Source organism: Mirounga angustirostris, unplaced genomic scaffold (genome assembly GCF_029215605.1).
Source record: "Mirounga angustirostris isolate CCGP_5_RB_7025 unplaced genomic scaffold, mMirAng1.0.hap1 SCAF_14, whole genome shotgun sequence".
NCBI lineage: Eukaryota > Metazoa > Chordata > Mammalia > Carnivora > Phocidae > Mirounga > Mirounga angustirostris.
Window position 1 is genome coordinate 28,895,554 of NW_026991722.1, and position 24,686 is coordinate 28,920,239.

Consider the following 24,686-nt stretch of genomic DNA (forward strand, 5'->3'; position numbering starts at 1 on the left):
AACGAACTAGAGAAAAGAAGAAAAAAGAAAGCCCAAGGTGAGTAGAAGGAAGGAAATAAATGATAAGTAATAATTATATTAAATGAAGTAGAAACAAAAGAAATAGAAAAGATCAGTGAAATCAAGAGCTGTTCTTTGAAAAGATAAGCAAAATTAATAACACTGTAGCTAGACTTATCAAGAAAATAAGAGGCCTCAAAATCAGAAATAACAGAGAAAAAGTTAACAAGTGACACAACAGAAATACATAGGATTATAAGACACTATTATGAAAAATTAGATGCCAACAAATTGGAAAACCTAAAAGAAATGGATGATATCCTAGAAACACACCATCTTCTAAAACAGAATCAGAAAGAAACAAAGTCTGAACAGACCAATTACTAGCAAAATCAAATTATTAATAAAAAAACTTCCAACCAACAAAAGCCCAGAACCAGATGGCTTCACAGATGAATTTTACCAAACATTTAAAGAAGACTCAATAGCTGTTCTTCTCAAATTATTCTAAAAAATAGGAGAAAAGCTTGGGAATACATTCTAAGAGGCTAGCATTACCCTGATACCAAAACCAGATAATGGCACCACAAAAAAAGAGAACTACAGACCAATTTCTCTGATGAACATAGACATAAAAATCCTCAACAAATTATTAGCAGACCTAATCCAACAATACATTAAAAGAATCATTCCATGAGCAAGTGGGACTTATTCCAGGGATGGAAGGATGGTTTAATATTTGAAAATCAGTCCATGCGATACACCACATTAACAGAGGGAAGGATAAAAGTTATATGATCAATTCAATAGATGCAGAAAAAGCATCGACAAAATTCAAAATTTGTTCATGATAAAAACTCTCAACATAGTGGGTTTAGAAGGAACCTACTTCAACATAATAAAGGCCATATATGAAAAGCCCACAGCTAACATAATGGCTGAAATGGTGAAAAGCCAAAAGCTTTTTCTCTAAAATCAGGAACAAGACAAGGATGTCTACTCTCACCACTTGTATTCAACATAGTACTGGAGGTTCTAGCTACAGCAATTAGACATGAAAAAGAAAAAAATCATCCATATTGGTAAGGAAAAAAACAAAACTGTCACTATTTGTAGATATACACTATATATATAAAACCCCAAAGATGCCACAAAAAATATTAAAATTAATTCAGTAAAGTTGGATGATACAAAATTAATACACAGACATTTATTGTGTTTCCATACAGTAATACCAAATTAGCAGAAAGAGAAATTAAGAAAAACAATCCTATTTACAATTGCACCAAAAAGGAACTACAGTGTATTATGCTAAGTGAATAAGTCAGTCAGAGAAAGAAAAATATATGATTTCACTCATATGTGGAATTTAAGAAACAAAGTCCATGAACATAGGGGAAGGGAAGGAAAAATAAGATAAGATAAAAAGAGAGGAAGGCAAACCATAAGAGACTCTTAACTATAGAGAACAAACTGAGGGTTGCTGGAGGGGAAGTGGTTGGGGGGATGGAATAAATAATGGGCGATGGGCATTAAAGAGGGTACTTGTTGGGATGAGCACTGGGTGTTATTTGTAAGTGATGAATCACTAAATTCTACTACTGAAACCAATACTACCCTATATGTTAACTAACTTGAATTTAAAGGAAAAAAAATGAAAAAGAAAATCAATCACATTTACAATTGCACCAAAAAGAATAAAATAGTCAGGAATAAACCAAGGAGGTTAAAGACCTATATAGTAAAAACTATGAAACGCTGATGAAAGAAATTGAAGACGACACAAATGGAAAGATATTCTATGCTCATGGATTGGATGAATTAATATATATATTTTAAATATCCATACTACCCAAAGCAATCTACAGATTCCATATAATCTATATCAAAATGCCAACATAATTTTCCCAGAACTAGAACACATCTTAAAATTTGTATGAAACCACAGAAGACCCTGAATAGTCAAAGCAATCTTAAAAAAGAACAAAACTGGAACTATCACAATTCCAGATTTCAAGTTATATTACAAAGCTGTAGTAGCCAAACAGTATAGTTCTGACACAAAAATGTACACATAGGTAAATAGAACAAGATAAAGAGCCCAGAAATAAAGCCATGAATGTATGGTCAATCAATCTATAACAAAGAAGACTAGAATATACAATAGGGAGAAGACTGTATTTTCAGTAAATGATGCTGGGAAAACTGACAGCTACATGATAAAGAATGAAATTGGACCATCTTCTTACACCATACACAAAATAAACTCAAAATGGGTTGAAGACCTAAACATGAAACCTGAAATAATAAAACTCATAGAAGAAAACGTAGGCAGTAATCTTTTTTTACTTCAACTTTAGTAACATTTTTTTCTATATATCTCCTCAGGCAAAGGAAACAAAAGCAAAAATAAATTATTGGGACTACAGCAAAATAAAAACCTTTTGCACAGCAAAGGAAACCATCAATAAAATGAAAAGGCAACCTGAATGGGAGAAGATATTTTCAAATGATATATCCAACAAGGGGTTAATACCCAAAATATATAAAGAATGCATACAACTCAACACTAAAAAACCACAACTAATCCAAATTAAAAATGGGCAGAGGACCTGTATCAGCATTTTTTTCTGAAGATGACATACAGATGACCAATATACACATGAAAAGATACTCATCAGGGAAATGCAAGTCAAAACCACAGTGAGATTTCACCTTACACCAGTCAAATGACTAGAATCAAAAAGACAAGGAGTAACAATTGTTGGTGTGGATGTGGAGAAAAAGGAGCCCTCATGCACTGTAGATGGAGATGTAAATTGGTGCAGCCATTGTGGAAAATAGTATGAAGGTACATCTGAAACTAATATTACACTGTATATTAGCTAACTGCAATTTAAATAAAAGCTTTAAAAATTAAAAATTGAAATAACATATGATCCAGTAATTCCACTACTGGGTATTTACCCAAAGAAAATGAAAACACTAATTTGAGAAGATATATGCTCCTCTATGTTTATTGTAGCATTATTATAATAGCCAAGGTATGGAAACAACCCAAGTGTCCATTGATAGATAACTGGATAAAGAAGATGGGATACACACACACACACACACACAAACACACACACCATGGAATATTACTCAGCTATAAATAGATTGAGTTCTTGCCACTTAATAATAACGTGGAATAACCTAGAGGATATTATGCTAAATGAAATAAATCAGAGAAAGACAAATACCACATGATTTCACTTATGTGGAATCTAAAAAAAAGTAAAAAAAAAAAAAAAAGCAAAATGCAGAAACAGAACCATAAAGACAGAGAACTAACTGGTGGCTGTCAGAGGGGAGGGGTGCGAGGATGGGGGGAATGGGCTCAGGGGAGTGGGAGATACTGGCTTCTAGTTGTGGAATGAATAAGTCAGGGATAAAAGACACAGCATAGGGAATATAGTTACTGGTATTATAAAAGCATCATAATGGGACAGATGATAGCTACACTCATGGTGAGCATAACATATAAACTTCTTGAGTCACTGTATTGCATACCTGAACTAATGTAACCTTGTATGTCAGCTATACTTCAATTTAAAGAAAGGGAGAGAGAGGAAGGAGGAGAAGGAGGAGGAGGTAGAGGAAGAAGGATAGGAAGAAGGAGAAGGAGAAATGAAAAGAACACTCAAGGCCCAGATAGCTTTATTGGTGAACTCGACTAGATATTTAAAGATGAAACAATGCTAATTCTACAAAAACTCTTCCACAAATTAGAAGAGGAGAGAACACATGCCAACTCATCTTAGGAGGACAGTATTACATTGTTACCAAAACTATAAAAAATGATTATAAGAAATTTAAATTAGAATTCAATATTCCTTGAGAACATAGACTCCAATATCTTCAACTTGATATTATTATATAAATTATCCCATACATAAAAATAAAAATATATGACTCAGTGGGATTTTACCTGGGAATTTAAGGTTGAACCAATATTTAAAAAACAATTCACCTATCAGTAAACTAAAGAAGACCACATGATTATCTCAATAGAAGCCAAATAAAACTTCTGACAAAATTCAACATCTATTCATCATAAAAACTCTCAGAATACTAGAAATTGAAAAATTCTGAAGTGAATAGAGGTCATCCATCAAAAATTTACAGCTAATTTCAAACTTGATGAGGGAGGACTAAATACATTCCCACTAAGTCTGGGTAAAAGGCAAGGCATTTTATCCTCACTACTTCTATTGAGAATTGCACTAGAAACCTTAGCAATGTAATAAAACAAAAGTCAAAGGCATACATATTACAAAGGAAAAAATAAAATTACATGTACAGATTAACTAATAAGAAATGTGAAAATAAAGAAAACCTCATTTAAAATGGAGTCAGAATGCCCTGAAGGGACATTTAGAATGCTCTCACACACTACCATGTGCCTCCATTTGCAGACCCTAGCAGGAAGAAGTATAGCTTGCATTTCCCAATAGGAAGAAAGTTTTTTTTTTTTTTCTTTTTAACTCCAGTAGGAAGAAAGAAAATTATCTCCTTGCCCAGCAACAACCCAAGCAATGAGAACTGCCACAAGTCACCAATAAGAAGTTGCCCAAACCCAGAACTGTGGCTCTCTTTCAATGGACTTTCATTCTCTGTTTCAACTTCCTCCTTTCCTCTATAGCAGCAAGCCCCCTCCTCCCTTTTGTACTCTTGACTTGCCTATGGTTCACCATAGTTTGCATGTCCTGAATTTCAATCCCTCTATTGTTCCTAAATAAAATCATTTTCTGGTAAGCTAACTGAATATCTTTAAGCTTGCTAATACATGGTATCAGAAATGGGATCCAAAGGCCAAAAACCCTTGAGAATCTAGCCACTCCTGGAATCCTGTGAGGTACCCACTTCAGCCGCTTGTGTTCTCTGCTTCTTTGAGTTGTCTTTTTCCTTTCAGTTTGGTAAATCTCCTCTCAGATTCAAGCTCCCTTCCTTTGGTTGAAATCTCTGATTTTATTTGGGATCTGTTTTTATTTTTTTGTGAAGGCATCATCCTTTTGGCAAGTAGTCATTTGTTTTTCTGAGCTTTAAGCTAAGATTATAGAATCCTAATCCTCTAAATTCTCTCAGGAGTGCCCTCCTTCCAGAATTCTGGCTAATTTTGTTTTTAAAAATTATGTTCCCTCCTCATGCATATTTTGAACTAAAAGGACCAACTCAACCAAAAAATATTTAGAACTCTGATTGCTATTATGGGGAATTTTGACCTCACTTGTCTTTCTCAGAACTAAACTAGAAATCTTCTGCTCTAAAATTTGTTTAATTCTAAAGTTCCCTCTTACCAAATGCCATTTCTAAATTAACCAAAGTAAACAAACAATTGAAAGAAAACAAAAGTGTCTAAGGCCCCTTTCTTCTCTTCTCTACCCTCTTTGTCTCAGGTGCCATCTTGCTTGTTTTTTCTGTCTGCCTTGTCTTCATTGTCTCTAGATGTGTGGCAGCCATCTTGTGCCAGTGCTTCACCCTGGTACCATCTTCCTCTTTGCCTTCTGATCCAGTTCCTCTGCTTCCTTAAAAATTGAAATAACATATGATCCAGTAATTCCACTACTGGGTATTTACCCAAAGAAAATGAAAACACTAATTTGAGAAGATATATGCTCACACACAAACACACACACCATGGAATATTACTCAGCTATAAATAGATTGAGTTCTTGCCACTTAATAATAACGTGGAAGAACCTAGAGGATATTATGCTAAATGAAATAAATCAGAGAAAGACAAATACCACATGATTTCACTTATGTGGAATCTAAAAAAAAGTAAAAAAAAAAAAAAGCAAAATGCAGAAACAGAACCATAAAGACAGAGAACTAACTGGTGGCTGTCAGAGGGGAGGGGTACGAGGATGGGGGGAATGGGAAAATCTATCAATTGTCAGTTTGATCAAAAGAGAGAACTCTGGTTTGAGCCAAATAACAATCCAGCCCTGCCAGAGATTTTGAAATTCCCATTAATGATCACTAACCTTCACTAAACTCCCCCTTTTCTCTGAATTTCTCCTCACTTTCTCTTCCCTTGAACCTCTTAAAATCTGCCCCTTTAAAGTACAACCTTTTGAGGATCCAAATGTTAATCCCCCAATTTTTTATATACCCTGGACTAAAGCTGAACGAGGAGCCATAGATAAATATTTTCCCAAATAATCAAAGATTCCTACAGATTTGCTGAGAAATTTAATATAGTCATTCATACTTAACCTGGTTTCTCTGACATATAAGCTAGTTCACATACTTGTCAGTGAAGATCATCAGGTCCAGCACTGAAAGAAGGCTGCCAATTGGGATAATCCTGAAAAATCTCTAGAGCTATGTTTAGACCCAGATAAGCTCCATGACATTCTAAACTTCTCCAAACCCAAAACTAAATGTCAATTACAAGGTTTTTTCAGGCTAGCATCTACTGCTGAAATTGGATTCCAAACTTCTCTTATGGCCCAACCCCTATATATTTACTTAAAAAACAACAAACCTGACTTCACATTTGGGAACACCAGGATAACTTAGCCTTTAAGGCCTTAAAGGAATGCTTAAGAAGTCACCCTGTCCTTGGAAATCCCAATTATCAATTTCCCATTTTCCTTTTTGTATATGAAAAAGAAGGAAATGCCCCTGAAGTACTCATCCAAAAACACTGGGACTACTATTAACCGATAGGGCATTATAGCCAACAGTTAGACCCTGTGGCACAAGGATACCCCCCTTCCCTCAGAGCCCTCTTTCCACTGTCCTTTTAGTTAAGGTCACCAAAAAAGTAATTATGGGATCTCCTTTAACAATCTTTGCTCCCTGTGCAGAAGCCCTACTGAATTCTTATCATACTCAACACCTTTTAGCCAGCCACCTTACCTCCTATGAGATCCTCCTGCTAACTGCCCCTCATATAACTCTTTCTCACTGTGATAATATTAACCCTGCCTTCCTTCTTCCCTCTTCTGTGGATGATACTCCTTATACCTGTTAACTTCTACAGTTCACTTTTTAAAAAATTATTTTTATTTATTTATTTTTAATTATGTTAATCACCATACATTACATCATTAGTTTTTGATGTAGTGTTCCATGATTCATTGTTTGCGTATAACACCCAGTGCTCCATGCAGTACATGCACTCTATTACCCATCACCAAGCTAACCCATCCCCCAACCCCCCCTCCCCTCTAGAACTCTGTTTGTTTCTCAGAGTCCATAGTCTTTCATGGTTTGTCTCCCCTTCTGACAGTTCACTTTTTGACTGACTCCTCCTGACTTATAGGAAATTCATTTGGATAACACTAACTCTTCATGGCTTACTAATGGTTCTTATTCAAGTGGTGAAAGTGGCAAATATCATGATGGGTATGCTATTGTAACTCCTTATGACATTATTGAGGTTGCACCTTTGCCTTTGGCTACCTCATCCCAATAGGCTGTTATATTTTCTCACTCAGGCTTGTACTCCAGCTAAGGACAAAGCCATAAACATTCATACTGATAGTAAGACTTTGAAGTAGCTCATGATTTTGGAATGCTATGTAAATAGCAAGACTTCCTTACTTCCAGTGGTGGGGCGGTGGGGGGATAAAAATGGCTCTTATGTCCAAAATTTATTAGATGCTATACTCCTACCAGCCACTTTGGCTATTATTAAGGTCCCTGGACATTCCAAGCTTGACTCCCTAGACTAAAGGTATCCAAACTTAGTGATATTTTTGCCAAGAATGATGCTTTGAAAGGAACCAAGACCAAATCTCTGTCATGGTCCAAAGGGATGTTGCCTCAAATGATGTTCTAGAAAACCTGGCTAGAGATGCCCAACATTTGGCTCCAGAAAAGGAAAAACAACAATTAAAAATCTATCAATTGTCAGTTTGATCAAAAGAGAGAACTCTGGTTTGAGCCAAATAACAATCCAGCCCTGCCAGAGATTTTGAAATTCCCATTAATGATCACTTTAAATTCATTGAATCATTGGTCTACTCATAAAATAATCTTTATGAATCAATACTGGTCGGGGAAATATCAATAAGACCACAAAAAGTGTCTATTTTTCTTGCTGTATCTGCCCAAAATAAAATTCAGGAAAATTTATCTGCACTGCTCCAAGTCACTTTAAATTGCCTGATGGACCATTTGAGGTTTGAGAAATGGATTCCATACAGCTACCCCCATCTCATGGATATAAATATGTTTTGGTGATGGTTTAGGTTTTAAGGTTTCCACATTGGACCAAAGCTTTCCCTTGTAAGCAAGGTAATCCCTCTTCTGTGGAAAAAATTCCACTAGAAAAAATTATCCCTCAAATTTTATAGTGACCAGGAAATTCACTTCCAAGAGTTGAAGCAGACAACAGCTGGAGGAGACAGCTTTCCCAGGATGACTGGACCAGATCTATATGCCTTTTTCTTGCTGTTGATTCTTACTTTATTTTCTCCTCTTTTTCTTGGAAAGACAGTGCTCTTATCCACATTTTATAATTTACTGCAAACAGGGGAAGCCTTTCTGACTGCTGGGCCTGTCACCAGAAACTCTGATCTGTTCACAATGTTGGAAATCTCTTGGTTTTATCTGTAACCAATTTCTCCTTAATCCCAAATGCCACTGTTGATTATACCTGTAAGTTGATGGACGTTACCTCCTGTGTTAGGATATTATGGCCAGATGTCCCCCTACCTTGTTTTAACCTTTCCTCAATCATAACTGTACCAAAATCAGCTAAATATTTCCAACTTTGCTAATCATACAATTTTTGCTACTCTATTTTTTTTTACTTCTCTAAGTGTGATCTGTCTCCCTGCACTCAAGGACAACACAGGCTAACTCCTCTCTGCAAGACTTTTAGACAAGACCCCTTTAGAATGATGGTCTCTCACAGAATGTCACCCCAACTCCTCTGATCCCTGGCTTGAAAGGGTCAATTGGGAAATTCCAACTAATCAATCTATCAATAACCAGACTTTAGCTGGAATCCTCTGCTCTCCATCTGGTTTCATTTTCATCTGCAGTAGACAGTATTTCCCATGGGCATATGAATGCTAAAATAGCTGATGAATTGGAGGTTAATGTTTACTGGGACATTTAACTGTTACTGTTAACATCCATCACAAATCAGAAGCCTCCCATTGGTCCACACCATTAAAGTTCCATGGTCACCTTTAATAGGAACCTGTAGACGTGTCCGTGACTTCAGGTTTGCCTCCATAGAGACTTTCTCCTTTGGGTTGGTGTGAGTGACAATAAACATATGATCAGAAATTTCTCCCAGCATTAGGAAAGCTAGCTGATTCCACAGTCAACCCAACAACAATCGCTTTCATAGCCCTTGATTACCTACTTGCTGAGTAAGGAGGAATTTATACAATAGACCATGCCATCTTTTGCACATGGATAAATTCCTCTAGGGAAGTAGAAACCCAATTACATAAGATTAGGGAACAAGCACATTGGCTACAACAAATTGCATTTAACAATTCATGGTCCTTTGATGTCAGCTGGTTACCTTCAGGTGTGGGCTCTTGGTTTAGAACCACTGTACAAGCAGTATTTGTCATATTGCTTTTGATTCTGCTTTGCATAATCATTTTTAATTGTTGTTGCTATTCCTGCATAAGTGATATGCCTAATAAAGTGATGCTAACTCATTGCTTCAAAATCTCCAATGCTTACAACTTTGATAAGATATGGACTGTAGGTAGGAAATGCCTGAGAAGTCTCCCTCCTACATTTCCTTGTTACTCAAATGGCCTGCATTGTTTCCAGTCTGTGCATTTTCCCCTTGACCTGGGACATGACAACCAGGAAAAGTCCTTCCTACCGTCAAGGGATGAAACCACTAAATGTAGAAAACTTGACTTTTGATCAGTGGTGCTTTTGAGTAAAGACCTTGATCAAAAGGGGGAAGTGTGAAAATGAATAAAAGAAACCTCATTTAAAATGGAGTCAGGCATTAAGAAGGGCACTTGATGTAATGAGCACTGGGTGTTATATGCAACTGATGAATCACTAAGTTCTACTACTGAAACTAATAATAATTTAAAAAGTAAATAATAAATAAAATTAGATTATAGCGATGGTTGTACAACCCTGTGAAGATGATAAATAGTTTAATTGTATATATTTTTTGCTTGTATACCTTAAATGGATGAAATGTGTGATACATGAATTTTATATCATAAAGCTGTTTAAAAATAAAAATTAAAATTAATAAAATGGAGTCAGGAAGCTCTGAAGGGGGAGCTCTCACACACAACCACTCACAGATGCTAGTGGGAAGAATTGTATCATGCATTTCCCAACAGGAAGAAGCTTAATCTTGGGGTTTTGTTTTGTTTTTTCACCCCAGCAGGAAGAAGAGTTTTTTTTTTTTTCTTATCTAGTAACATAGACAATGAGAACCACTGTAACTCAGGCAATGAGAAGTTGCCACAACGCTGAACTCTTACTCTCCTCCAGTGGACTTTCATTTCTAACAGACACTCCCAATTTCTTCCTTTCCTCTTTCACCATAGTTTGCATATCCCAAATTGCAATTCCTCTGCTATTCTCAAATAAACTCATTTTGCTGGTAAACTAACTGGCTATTTTATTTTTAAGGTTGACAGAAACTTTGAAGGTTGTAGGATACAAGGTAAATACACAAAAATCAATATTGTTTTTATATATTAGTTTGAATGATTGGAAATTGAAATTAAGCAAACAGCACCACTTATAACAACACAACACTACTTGAAATGCTTAGGCATAAATATAACAAAATATGTCAAGTTCTCTATATTGAAAACCATAGAATAGTGAGAAAACAAAGAAGGTAAAAATGGAAAGATATACCCTGTTTGTATTTTGGAAGACTCAGTATTATTATCAATTGTCCCAGCTTTTCTATAGATTCAATGCAATCCTAATCAAAATCTCAGCATTCTTTATAGATATCAATAAGCTAATTCTAAAATTTATATGGGGAAATAGAACTATAATAGCCAAAACAATTCTGAAGAAGCAAAATGTTGGAGAAGACACAGTGCCATTTTCAAGAATTACTATAAATTTACAATAATCAAGATGGTATGGGATTGCTGAAAGGTTAGACACATAGAACAATAGAGAGTTGTAGAAATGACCCATGCAAATGTGTTTAATTTTTGATAAAGAAGAGGCAATATAGTGGGCGCCTGGGTGGCTCAGTTGGTTAAGCCACTGCCTTCGGCTCAGGTCATGATCCTGGAGTCCTGGGATCGAGTCCCTCATAGGGCTCCCCGCTCAGCAGGGAGTCTGCTTCTCCCTCTGACCCTCCCCCTTCTCATGCTCTCTCTCTCTCTCTCATTCTCTCTCAAATAAATAAATAAAATCTTAAAAAAAAAATCTTTAAAAAAAAAAAAGAAGAGGCAATATAGAAATAATCTCTTTTCAATATGGTGCTAAAACAATTGCATATCTATAGGTAAAAACAAAACATCTTCAAAAAAATAACTGAAATTAAAAGATCTAACTGTAAAATTTATTTTTTAAGTTTTAAATTTTAATTCCAGGATAGTTAAAATTGTGTTATATTAGTTCAGGTGTACAACAATAGTGATTCAACAATTCTTTACATTACTCAGTGCTCATCATGATAAGCATACTCTTTAATCCCATCACCTATTTCACCCATCCCCCCACCCACCTCCCCTCTGGTAACTATCAGTTTCTTCTCTATAGTTAAGAGTCTGTTTCTCAGAACAAACAGGGTTCTAGAGGGGAGGGGGTGGGGGGATGGGTTCGCCTGGTGATGGGTATTAAGGAGGGCACGTTCTGCATGGAGCACTGGGTGTTATACGCAAACAATGAATCATGGAACACTACATCAAAAACTAATGATGTAATGTATGGTGATTAACATAACATAATAAAAAAATTGTAACAGCTGATCAATTTTTAGAATAAATTGTGTGAGATAAAATAAAAAAAATAAACTGCTATAAAAAAAAAGAGTCTGTTTCATGGTTTGTCTCTCCTTTTCCCTTTGTTCATTTATTTTGTTTCTTAAATTCCACATGTGAGTGAAATCATAGGACATACTTCTTTTTCTGACGGACTTCTTTCACTTAGTATTATACGCTCTGGCTCCATTCATGTTGTTGTAAATGGCAATGTTTCATTATTTTTTATGGCTGAATAATATTCATACACACACACCCTACATCTTTATTTATTCATCTGTTAATGGACACTTGAGCTGCTTCCATAATTTGGCTATTGTAAATAATGCTGCTATAAACATAGGGGTGCATGTATCCCTTTGAATTGCTGTTTTTGTATTCCTCGTAATACTTAGTAGTATGATTCCTGGATTATAGGGTAGGTCTATTTTTAATTTTTTAAGGAACCTCCATACTGTGTTCCACAGTGGCTGCACCAGTTTGCATTCCTACCAACAGTGTACAAGGGTTCTTTAATTTAAAACCATAAAACTTCTAGAAGGAAATAAAAGACAAATCTGTATGACTTTGAGCTTGGCAATGAATTTTTAAATATGACATCAAAACACAATTGATAAAGTAAAAAATGATAATAATTATAGGTTGAACTTTTCAAAATTAAAAGGTTCTGATCTGCAAAACACAGTGTTCAGAGAATAAAGAACAAGCCACACTCTGGGGAAAATATTAAAGATTTGTCTTTGGGATGCATAAGGAATAATCAAATTTCAATAATAAAATTTAAAAAGGGGGAAAAATCTGAGTAGATACTTCAAGAAATATATATGGATGGAAAAGAAACATAAAAAGATGCTCAGTAAATACCCAGTAGTGCAATTGCTGGGTCACAGGGTAGCTCTATTTTTAACTTTTTGAGGCACTTCCACACTGTTTTCCAAAGTGGCTGTACCAACTTGCATTCCCACCAACAGTGTGAGAGGGTTTCTCCACAACCTCTCCAACATTTGTTGTTTCTTTCCCTGTCCATTTTTGCCATTCTAACTGGTGTAAGGTGGTATCTCAATGTGGTTTTGATTTGAATTTCCCTGATGGCTAATGATGAACATTTTTTCATGTGTCTGTTAGCCATTTGTATGTCTTCTTTGGAGAAGTGTCTGTTCATGTCCTCTGCCTGTTTTTTGACTTATTTGTTTTTTGGGTGTTGAGTTTGAGAAGTTCTTTATAGATCTTGGATACCAGCCCTTTATCTGTAGTGTCATTTGCAAATATCCTCTCCCATTCTGTGGGTTGCCTCTTTGTTTTGTTGACTGTTTCCTTTGCTGTGCAAAGCTTTTTATCATTTTTTAAAATTTTATTTTATTATGTTATGTTAATCACCATACATCATCAGTTTTTGATGTAGTGTTCCATGATTCATTGTTTGCGTATAACACCCAGTGCTCCATGCAGTACATGTCTTCCTTAATACCCATCACCAGGCTAACCCATTCCCCCCACGCCCCTCTAGAACCCTCAGTTTGTTTGTCAGAGTCCATAGTCTCTCATGGTTCTTCTCCCCCTCCGATTACCCCCCTTCATTTTTCCCTTCCTACTATCTTTTTTTTTCTTTTTCTTTTTTAACATATAATGTATTATTTGTCACAGAGGTACAGGTATGTGATTCATCAGGGGTGGGGGGATGCATTAGCCTGGTGATGGATATTAAGGAGGGCACGTAGTGCATGGAGCACTGGGTATTATATGAAAACAATGAAGCATGGATCACTACATCAAAAACTAATGATGTATTGTATGGTGACTAACATAACATAATAAAATAAAATTTGAAAAAAAAGATGTTCAGTATTTAGTCATTAGGCAGATTCAAATTAATACTACAATGAGAAAACACTATGTATCTGGTAAAGTAAAAATAAACAAAAACTGACAATGCCAAATGATAAGGACGCAGAGCAACAGGAACTCTTTTTTCATTGCTAGTGTCAATATGAAATGGTGGAGCCACTTTGGGAAACCTTTTGGCAGTTTCTTACAAAGTTAAATACACACTTACATAGGACTCAGCAATGCTATCCCTAGATGTTTACCCAAGAGAGTTGAATAATTGTGTTCACACAAAAACTTATATGTAAATGTTAAAAGCACTTAATTTATAAACTCCCCAAACTAGAAACTGCCAAGATGTTCTTCAAAGGTGAGTGGATAAACTGTGGCATATACATAGTATAGAATGCTATTTAGCAAAAAAATTATGAATTTTAAACACATTTTGCTAACTGAAAAAGACTCAAAAGCATACACATTACATGATTCCACCCATATGATAATCTGGCAAAGGGGAAACTATTGAGATAGAAAACAAATCAGTGGTTGCAAAATGTTAGGAAAAGTTGACAATAAAGAGGCCACACAGGAAATGTTTATAGTGATAAAAATAGGTTATATGTTAATACGATTTGAATACATGACTCTATACATTTATCAAACCCACATACCTTCTATACCACATAGAGCAAGCTTTACTGTTAGACAACAGCAACCCCTAGAATGCTATGGGAATTCCAGAATGGACATGCACACCGTGGTAACAACTATCTGTGTATCAATGGATGACATAACCTAACTGAAGGTGTAAATAAAAAGGGAGCTAACAGACACATGAAAAAATGTTCAACATCACTCAACATCAGGGAAATACAAACCAAAACCACAATGAGATACCACCTCATACCAGTCAGAATGGTTAAAATTAACAACTCAGGAAACAACAGATGGTGATAAGGATGTGGGAGATAGGAGATCCCTCTTACGCTGTTGATGGGAATGCAAACTGGTGTAGCCACTCTGAAAAACAGTTTGGAGATTCCTCAAAAAGTTAAAAATAGAACTACCCTGTGACACAGCAATTGCCCTACTAGGTATTTACCCAAAGGATACAAAAGTACAGATTTGAAGGGGCACGTGCACCCCAATGTACACAGCAGCATTATCAACAATAGCCAAACTATGGAAAGAGCTCAAATGTCCATCGACTGATAATGGATAAAGAAGATATGGTGTATATATGATGGAATATCATGCAGCCCTCAAAAAGAATGAAATCTTGCCATTTGCAATGACTTGGATGGAACTAGAGGGTATTATGCTAAGTGAAATATGTCAGAGAAAGACAAATACCATCTGATTTCACTCATATGTGGAATTTAAGAAATAAAACATATAAAAATAGGGGAAGGGAAGGAAACATAAAATAAAAACAGAGAGGAGGCAAGCCCTAAGAGACTCTTAACTATAGGAAAAAAACTGAGGATTGCTAGAAGGAAGCTGAGAGGGGGATGGGCTAAATGGGTGATGGGCATTAAGGTGGCACTTAATGTAATAAACACTGGGTGTTATATGCATCTGATGAATCACTAAATTCTACCCCTGGAACTAATAATATACTATATGTTAACTTAATTGAATTTAATTTAAAAATTAAAAAAAAGAATTATATGAACCAATGAAAAAGGGAGCTGATGTTTTACTAGAAACTGGCTAGAGACCAAAACAATTTTACTTATGAACATTATATCCTCGTTGGTGAATGTGTTTCTCACTAGGGTACAGATTAAAATTTCTAAAACTACATATATACTAGCATTGAAAAATAATTACAGATAATGAGAGCCAGCGTTCTGTCAGAGAAAGAAGTTACAAATAAGCCAGGGGTAAAAAAGTAGAATGAAGTCTGCAGTCATGGAATAGAATCAGAGATATCAGCATAAATGCATAAACACGGATACCTACACATACACACAGACAGCCACACATGTGAATACACATGCAAACACACACAGATACATACATACATATATACATACAGGAAGCTGAATAAAGAGTATAGGGAAACTGTACGATCTTTGCAATTCTTTTGTAAATCTAAGTCTGACAAAGAAAAAATTAAAAGAGACACTGATTGCAAATGACTTCAGCAAAAAAAAAAAAAAAATTCACACACTCCAATATCTTTTTCCTTGGGAGAGTTTTTGGCAATAAGTGCCTGTTTCTCTTTTGGTGTGTCCTTGAATCTTCAGGGTGCCAGCTCTACACTCTGGTCTGTGACAGAGTGCATATGTTTGAGTGGCAGAGATGTGTGTTAGAATGTCCTCTCTCAACGTCTGTGTTCAAACTTTCTGGGTCCCTACAGTGGCACTGCTTGCGGTAGAACCTTATGATCTTTTATGAACATAGCTGCTGCTATAATCCTTCTTGCCATAAGAACTCAAAGCCACTCAGACTGAGGAGAGGAACAGATGCACTGTGCTCCCTGCCATTCTCTTTATCGTTCTACCTCTCCTCCAAAAGAGTCAATGCACTCAGCCCCTTTCATCTCCAGCCCGTAGAGGAAAAGTCTCCATTTGTTTAAACTGTAAATAGGCATCAGAAGATGCCACAAGTTCCAAAACCATCTAGAATATTATATCTATTTAGATTTAGCTAAAGTTTTTTTTGTAAGAATATATGAGAACAGGGACATTTAATTTGTCCGTTACTGATATTATTACAGGCACGTAACCAGTTCAATATTTTAAGTTAAAAAAGAACATTGCAGTATCTTGCAGCCAATCAGAAAATTACATTTAAGAAGATAAAAGTTTAAGAGCAAGACAAAGATGCGTTAACTTATCTAGTGCTTTTTCCCTTCCGTAGGTCATCTTCAAGTAGAATAGATGGAAGCAAAGGTATATTAGAATGATAAGCTATTACTATGCAAACATCAAAGAATTCCAGGAGATGAAACAGCTTCTGGTAGCATGAACAGATGAGGACTGAAGAGAAGTTTGGGAAGTTAATGCTGATTTCTCAGAACAGAATGAAAACCCAAGGCTAAGACTGGGCACATCTAGAGAGAGAGTTTTCCAGTTAGCAGGCTTTCAAGGAAAATCTTAGAGAAGGATTAGTTGGTGAGGACAGAGCTATCAAGGAACTAGTTTTGAAGGAACTGTGACAATGTAACAAAGCTTCTTTGTGAACACCTATACATTTGGCAATTACCAAAGGCCCCCTGGGGCTGGGAGAACTGTAAAATTGAGTGTGAAACATTGTTCTACGTGCTTTATATATCTATCCAGTTATTCTACGATTATACTGTTGAGGAAATGGAGGTCTTGAGAAGATGTACAATTGGTAAGTGGCTGAACCAGAATTTGAACCCAAATGATAATACTCAGGACCCATTCCCTAATTCTCTATGTGACCTACTGTCAAATAGATTTTTATTTCTCCCTTACAGTCATACACCAAAGGCATTTTCTATTCTGAATCAATATTGTCATAAAAGGGCCTCAATTTTCAAATTGCTCTTTGCCTCAGTAGCCTATTGAGAAAGATGCTTTTCCTGTAATAGACACTTGCTTTGTATCATAGGGTTGAGAGGATATTAAGAGAATAACATTGAGACAAGATATATCAAAGTGCTTTATAAATTCTAAAGTACTAAGGACTGTTAAGATGTAATTTTGGTCTAACAAGGGAGCTACCTTGAACATGTAGAGGGAGGGGTTCATTGTGAGTAATCACGTTCCTGAGAATAAGCCAATCTTTTAGAGAAGAGCAGGAAACTTTAGACTAAGGGAATCACAATTAGTTAATAAGTGAAACAAATAGGAATCCCATGGCATTGGAGGTTGCTCTTGATACATATTGAGAGGAATTTATTCATCTGAAAAATCTAATCTACTAGGGAAAATTACTTTCTCTTACAAAAAAAAAGTGAGGATGCTATATAAATACAGAGGTTGATTTTTATTTCCACTGCATGTGCTATTAGAAATTAGAATTCCTTTATCAGCTAGAGGAACTTTTAAAACCTTGCATTAGTACCAACTAATTAAAATATACAACTAAACCTAAATCATATGAACAGAGATGAATTGGAATCAATGTCTTTTTTGATTAATCAGAGCTGCTCAAGAACGATCTAATGAATACACTGACTGTAGAGTGCCACTAACAGATGATTATAGTGGTGATTTTGCAATTTAGCACTCAAAGACCTGGAATCTCAATATCCATGGGGCCAATAATTTTTGTTATTATTTAGAAGAATTTCTGGTCTATCTTTCTGGAAGAAATGTTTTGGAGATATAAGGTTGATAGGCAAATAAATTTCATCCCATCAGCAAACCTTATTAAGCCACTAAAGGAAGAAAGAAGGTTAAAAGCCTGTCATCATTGATGGCACATTTTGAGGCAGAATAAAGAGAAAATATGCCTTAAGATATCTTCGAATTGTTTCTTTAAAATACCCACTTGTAAATGTATTAAAATGCATGAGAGCAGCTATTTTATGAATCACCCAATCAAATGAATGGGCTTTAGTTCACTGAGAGTGGATTTTCTCTCCTAAATAGTAACAACGGCTAATTTCTAACCATAGACTCCATCCTCTTCAAGTCCATTTTCACCCTTGGTTTCTGTATCCAGGCAATTACTGAACCTTATTAATTCTACTCCTGAAATAGCTCTAAAGTACTACCTTTGATCTTCTGTACTGCCACTACTATAAAAGGCCCATCATCTCTTACCAGTCATTTATCACTAGCCTGATCTCTTCACCACCTTCTGTCCTGAAACACCCCCCCATACCCCCAGTCTACACTCTAAAGCATTCAATGGCTCCCATCATTGATAAAATACACAGTCTTTGGGAGGATATAAAATATCTTGCTAAGTGTGGTCCTGGCCTCTCCAGAACCATACAATACCATGACCCTTTTCCACACTTTGAATCCATTGCCTTCTTCACCATCCTTCAGTCCTCAAATATGCGGTGGTCACATTTTTGTATTTCATACCTCTGGTTCTTACTATTTGGAATTCCTTTAATCCATTTGCTAAATGTTTCAGGACTCAGATTCCATAATTTCAACTCATCAGTCTTTTGATCTTCATCTTTAGCCACTAACAATGCACACCATGAGCCAATCACTGATTCCTATGTGACACTGACATCCACTTTCCAATTTGTGCAACTAGAAGTGATCACTTTCTTGCTCCTTCCTATTCACAACATTTTGTATCTCATGGTACTTGATGCATCTCCCTCCCCATTATATTTTGTAAAGTTTCATCTCAGTTGTAAAATATTTAGAGGAACTGTGGCTCATCAGTCCTTGCATCTATAAAGTGACCATTCATGTCTTACAAATGGAAGATGCTCTGTAAATATGCATTGAATTGAAATTACTTCAATTGAGGAAAAAAAAAAACGATGCCATCCTTTTGGCATTATTTCTTATGCTATAATAAGGATTCCTTCTGTTTACACATAAAATAGAAGACTTTAATCACCCTAGTAATCTTTAACTTGGTAATGAAGGCTGTAAATTAATTTTTAAACAAAATTAAAGAAGATGGGATGAAATATAAAATAGAAGCGTCATCAGAATCTTCCCAGGAAACAACATTCTTGACACCAAATCATGACGTTATGGGGCTCAGTTGTTTATTTCTTTCTAGGGCAGCCCCTTGTTTTATGTCCTGAATAGCATTTCCCTAAATAAAACTGCATGAAACAAAATGCCATTATGATTTCTAACATTCATTTCCAGTGAAGTTCCTGTTAGGTTGCAGCTATAACTATGATGGAAGGGATGTGAGTAAAGCCCGCTGCAGTAATAACTGTGTCTTCATACATCAAACCAAAGGATTATAGGAGAAACATCTACATAGAACAGGAAACTAACTGGAGGGGTAATGCCAGGCTGGCTTTAAAATGTGACAGAAAATAATCAGAACAGACCTGTATTAAGATTTGAAAAGTTAAGGTAAAGGCAGAAAGCTTCCTGTATATGTAAGCAAGCATTCTAGCTTTTTTCTTCTGCATAACTACTTCTAATAGGTACAGTGGTTTTCACTCTATATTAGCTGCTGATGAACCCCAGGGACATGAATTTACTCTAAAAGAATGCAAAAATCATTGGTCTCTTAAACACATACAGATCTTGAAGCTCAAGTGCAGGGTACAGAGATGTCAGAAGAGACACCTCTAAGGTAACTCCTAAATGGAATTCCCCTCTCTTTAACTCTTTTAATCAATAGCTAAATCATAAAATTCAAATTTTTTAAAAAAGTCTAAAGTTAGTCCTTGATTCTTCTTCCACATTGCTACTTCTCTAACTCATTTAGTCCCTTATCACTTTTCTAGATTACTGCATTCACTTTCTAACTGATCTCTGTCTCCAATATTGGTACATTCAACACAAAGATGTCCCTGTCTTGTTTCAAAGTGTCCATAGAAGCATATCATAGCCTGTCTTAAAAATCTGTACGTGATCGCCATTGCTTAAGGAAGTCCAAATTCTGCGGCAGAGCAGCCAACATTCATCAAAATCAGGACTTTCAATGGTTCTTCTTCCCTCATTGCCTTTGTCCCAATAATTTTTAGGGTCTAGAAATATTGACCTACTTGTGTTTTTCCTGACACACCATACTCTTTTGAATTTCCTTCCCTAATTGAACTCCTCATTATACTTTGACCTCTGCCACAGCCTCAACTCAGATTAACAATAAGAGAGATCAGTTTAAATATAATTTATAGCATGTCCTACATCTGCCTAAATCTCACATTTTCCCATTTATCTCACCATAGAGCAAGTGTTCTTACAAAGGTCTAAACTGTGCTATAAGAACTTGCCCCTGGCTACCATCCTGACCTCATCTCCAATCACTCTCCTTCTCATTTGCTGTTCCTTGAAAATGACTATAGGGAGGGGGATTAAGATGGCAGGGTAGGAAAATCCTGAGCTTGCCTCTTCCCACAGACACACCAAAATCTACAACTACACATAGAACAACTGTCTCTGATCCATTGACTGATGAATGGATAAAGAAGGTGTGGCATATATGTATTTATATAATGGAATGTGGTATAATGTGTATATGTGTATAATGGAATACTACTCAGCCATTAAAAAGAATGAAATCTTGCCATTTGCAATGACGTGGATGGAGCTAGAGTGTATTATGCTAAGTGAAAGATAAATACCATATGATTTCACTCACATGTGGAATTTAAGGAACAAAACAGATGAATATAGGAGAAGGGAAAAAAGAGAGGGAAGCAGAGAACAAACTGAGGGTTGATGGAGGGAAGTGGTGGGGGATGAGCTAAATGGGTGATGGGTATTAGGGAGGGTACTTGGTGTGATGAGCACTGGGTGTTGTATGTAAATGATAAGTCACTAAATTCTACCCCTGAAACTATCACTATACTATATGTTAACTAATTAGAACTTAAATAAAAATTTGAAGGAAAAAAAAAAAAAACCTGTCTCTGAGAATGAACTGAAAACTTAGCAGAACCAATCTTACACAAGTAAGGGTATTTTAAAAAAGGCCACATCAAGGCAAAACGCAGTCTAGTCAGAACCCACATCCACTGGGGTAACCCACAGTTAGAAGATATTACAAACATGGAGGTCCTCTCGGAGGGGCAAAGAGTTCAAGTCTCACCTTGGGCACACCCACCCTGGGGACCTTCATGGAGAAGATAAGGCCCCATAACACCTGGCTTTAAAAATCAGTGGGGCTTAACTCCAGAAGATCCAGAGGGCTATAGGAAACTGAGAGTCTACTTTTTTTTTTTTAAGATTTTATTTATTTATTTGAGAGAGCGAATGAGATAGAGAGAGAGAGCATGAGAAGGGGGAGGGTCAGAGGGAGAAGCAGACTCCCCGCCGAGCAGGGAGCCCAATGCGGGACTCGATCCCGGGACTCCAGGATCATGACCTGAGCTGAAGGCAGTGGCTTAACCAACTGAGCCACCCAGGTGCCCTGAGAGTCTACTTTTAAAGGTCCTGCACACAAACCCACCTGCTCTGAGACCCAACAGAGATAGCAGTTTGAAAAGTGCCTGGGCCAAACATGAAGGGATTTATTGACTAATTTTAGGGCATGTCCAGAGGGGCAGGGATCTGTAGAAACTTTCTTAGGGAACAGAGATACTAGCTGGTGCAGTTTTTGTTCCTCTTTTCTTACCTAGTGGTCTAGTGCTGGTGGGGCCATTTCTGACAGTCTCCATCTACCTTACAAGCACCACTCACACTGCCAAAGTGCTCCCCTGTGAATTCACCCCATCCAACCCAGCTGCCCCAGCCAGGTATCCTTCCCAAGTATCACCCTGCCTTGCCATACCCATTGGGCAGCCTCAGCTGGCACCAGTACCCCTCCAAGAGGAACCCACCATAGGGGGCCAGCCTCAAACACTAGAGTACCTATAACAGTCACAGTAGACCTCACAGCCAGCCACATCAGAGGCCTGCCCCACCCACCAGTATGTTTATAGATACAATAGCCAGCCTTCTCAGCCAGATGAGTGGGGCTTGCCCCACTCACCAGTGCACCCATAGCAGTCATGGCGAGTCCTCATTGACAGCCACATGGGAGCAGCCCTGCACACCAGTGAGTCTGCACAGATGATGGCCCAGACATAATGGAAGGATGCACCTGTCCTGCAGGGGACATCCATGAGGCACCTGGCACAAGTGACTAGAGAACTTTGCACTACTAGACCCCACAGAACACCTTCTGCATAAGGAAATCCTTCAAGACCAGGAAACCAATAACTGATTGACCTAACACATAGAAACAAACAGAAAAGTTAATACCTATCCTTCTCAAAATATTCCAAAAAAATAGAAGAGGAAGGAATGCTTCCAAACTCATTTTATGAGGCCAACATTACCCTGACAACAAAACCAGAAAAAGACACTAGGCATAAACAAAAACTACAGGCCAATATTCCTGATAAACATAGATGAAAAAATTCTCAACAAAATATTTGCAAACCAAATTCAATGATGCTTTAAAAGGATCATATATTATAATCAAATAGGGATGCAGGGATGATTTAATATCTGTAAATCAATTAACATGATAAAAAGATGTGAAAGACAAATAAAAATCATATGATCATCTCAATAGATGTAGAAAAAGCATATGATAAAATTCAACTTCCAAGAACTCTCAACAAAGTGGTTATAGAGGAAAGAAACTTCAACATAATTAAGACCATATATGAAAAACCCACAGCTAACATCATACTCAATAGTAAAAATCTGATAGCTTCTCCTCTTAGATCAGAAACAATGTTGCCTACTCTCACCAATTTTTTTCAAGATAGTATTAGATGTTATAGCAGTGGCAATCAGAGTAGGAAAAAATAAAACATCCAAATTGGAAAAGAAGAAAAACTCTATTTGCAGATGACATATTATATATAGAAAAACTTGAAGAATGCACCAAAAATATTAGAATAAATTAATTCAGTAAAGTTGCAGGATATAAAATTAATATACATAAATGTGTTGCATTTTATACACAAATAATGAACTATCAGAAAGAGAAATTAAGACAGTAATCCCATTCACAACTGCATCAAAGAGAATAAAATACTTAGGAATAAATTTAACCATGGAGGTAAAAGACTTGTGCTCTGAAAAATATAAAACATTACTGAAAGAAATTGAAGACGATACAAATAAATTGAAAGGTATACCATGCTCATGGATTGGAAATGCTAACATTGTTTAAATGTCCAGAGTACCCAAAACAATGTACAGATTCAGTGCAATCCCTGTCAAAATACCAATAGCATTTTTCACAAAATGAAAGCAAATAATCCTAAAATTTGTATGGAACCACAAAGACCCTGAATAGACAAAGCAATCTTAAAGAACAAAGCTGGAGGTATCATGCGCCCTGATTTCAAACTATACTATGAAGTTATAATAATCAAAACAGTATGGCACTAACACAAAAATAGACACATAGATCAATGGAACTGAGTAGAGACCAGAAAAAAACCCACGCTTAGATGATCAAATGAAGCAAGACTATACAATGGGGACAAGACAGTCTCTTTAATAAATGGTGTTGGAAAAACTGGACAACTACATGCAAAAGAATGAAACTGGATTATTTTCTTACACCATCTACAAAATAAACTCCAAATGGATTAGACTTTAATGTAAGATCAGAAACCATAAAACTTCTAGAAGATAGGTAAGAGCTGTTGGTCATCAGTCTTAGCAATATTTTTTGGATCTATTTCCTCAAGCAAGGGCAACACAAGCAAAAGTAAACAAATAGGACTGCATGAAACTGAAAAAAAAAAAAAAGCCTTTTTCATAGCTAAGGAAACCATCATCAAAATGAAAAGGCAATCTAATGAAGGGGAGAAGATATTTGCAAATGATACAACCAATAAGGAGTTAATTTCCAAATTATATAAAGAAGTCACATAACTCAGTATAAAAAAAAAATTATCCTTTTTAAAAAAATGGGCAGATGGGGCCCCTGGGTGGCTCAGTTGTTAAGCGTCTGCCTTCTGCTCAGGTCATGATCCCAGGGTCCTGGGATTGAGCTCTAAGTTGGGCTCCCTACTCAGCAGGAAGTCTGCTTCTCCCTTTGCCTCTCCCCCTGGCTTGTGCTTTCTCTCACTTACTCTCTCTCTCAAATGAACAAAATCTTTAAAAAAAAAATGGGCAGAAAATCTGAATAAACATTTCTCCAAAGAAAACATACAGATGGCCAATGGACTGAAAACATGCTCAACATCACTAATCATCAGGGAAATGCAAATCAAAACCACAAAGAGATATTACCTCACACCAGTCAGAATGACTAGTATTAAAAAGACAAGAAATAACAAATGTTGACAGCGAAATGGAGAAAAAGGGCCCCTCG